Raw genomic sequence first — 1,739 nt, 5'->3', positions numbered from 1 at the left:
GTTATAGATTTTCTTGTATATTGATACAAATTTAGGGTTATTTTTGTTATACTATGTGTATATCTCTATTCTTGTTTAAGGTATTGTACTTATGTGGCTCACTTAAAAAAGTTATGTAAAGTTTTAGTCTTTGGAAGCTATTTAGGACAATAAATACAGGTTAATAATTAGTCATCTATAACTTTCAAACTTATAGTCATGTTAGGTATGTTTTCAAGGTTATACAGAGACATATTTTAGATAGGCCGATGATCTTCAAACACTTCAGAGGCCTACAGAATATGGCATTTAAGATGTTTTAATAATATAAGGCTTTTCATGACAATGAGACATGTCTATTCCTTGCAGCACCAATCTACTTCAGAGAAGATGATGGGCATCGAAGAACTTCCAAATCAAATTTGCTTTCTTTGTGGCAAAAGTTAGTTACTGAGTAAGAAATTGCCCTTGCCTTGACTATTGAGTATGCTGTCCAAATTGAATACTCAGGACACAAAAGAAAGTGACTGCTGAACTTTGCCAAGACAAGGTAGAACTGTCCTTCAAAATTCCTGCTTCACAGAAAAGTCTGTCAGATATTCTAGGCCAAAGATGGATGCCCCAACATTGCAGAGGAACCTTGGGTGACTGTCCAGATAGCCAGATGTCTGTCATTTCTATAGGTTTGGAAGTGGCTTGCACTGCACTTCCTGTTTACTTAACTAATATGTACTTCTGGGGTCTTTGATGGAGTTGAAGACTAGGTAGTTAGTTATAGTTGCAGTTTTCCTTAGTTGTGATAGAAGGTAAATTAGGTACAGAGCTTTGGACTCATCAAAAGAGACTAAATATGCCTCCATGGGACTGGACTAGGCCCTCTGGACATGGAAGATGGTTATTTGGCTTGAACTATTTGGGGGGCACCCAGGCAGGGGGATCAGGATCTGTCCCTGGTGCATGGGCAGGCTTCTGGGAATCCGGTGCCTGTGGTGTGACACCTTGCATAGCCTTGGTGCAGTGGGGAGGGACTTGGACCTGCCTAGGCTCAGTGAGCTGGGCTCTGCTGACTCCCCATGGGAGGCCTCGATTTGGGGGATGTGGGGATGCAGGGTGGCTTGGGAAGGAGAGCTGGGGGTGGGAGAAGGGAAGAGGGGGGAGTGAGTAGAAAATTTCTTAGTAAAGAATAATAAAATAAATAAATAAATTTTTAAAAAGCTTAAAAAAAGAAAGTAAATACAGGGTCTGGCATGTGATTGGAGACACTGGGACATGGATTATTGTTGAGACTACAAGATTTCATCAGCATAGTACCAGGTAGAGTATGGAGGAGGGGGCCAAAGGGAAAGGAAGAGGATGTGAAACCACTTGGAAGAGCAAGGAGCCTGACTTTAAGGCATTTGGGGAGAGGGTGGGGGAGTGACTTGCACTGTTGGGAACTGAAGAAGGATATAGAGGATTTGGGGGAGGTAGAGGATGGGCCACCTTAGGTGTATTCATTTGATAAGTTGGAGATATGCCTCAGACCTATGATGCCTTGAGGTCTCTAAATTCTTTGGTGCCTGTCATTATCCTAGAATCCAGACACTAGTGACTTAGCTTGTATTGACTATATTAACAATTTTTTTTTTTTTGGTTTTTCAAGACAGGGTTTCTCTGTAGCTTTTTTTGGAGCCTGTCCTGGACTAGCTCTGTAGACCAGGCTGGCCTCGAACTCACAGAGATCCACCTGCCTCTGCCTCCTGAGTGCTGGGATTACAGGC

This window comes from Peromyscus leucopus, chromosome 3 (genome assembly GCF_004664715.2).
Source record: "Peromyscus leucopus breed LL Stock chromosome 3, UCI_PerLeu_2.1, whole genome shotgun sequence".
NCBI lineage: Eukaryota > Metazoa > Chordata > Mammalia > Rodentia > Cricetidae > Peromyscus > Peromyscus leucopus.
The sequence above is the reverse complement of the archived record's forward strand: the minus strand, read 5'-3'. Positions refer to the sequence as shown.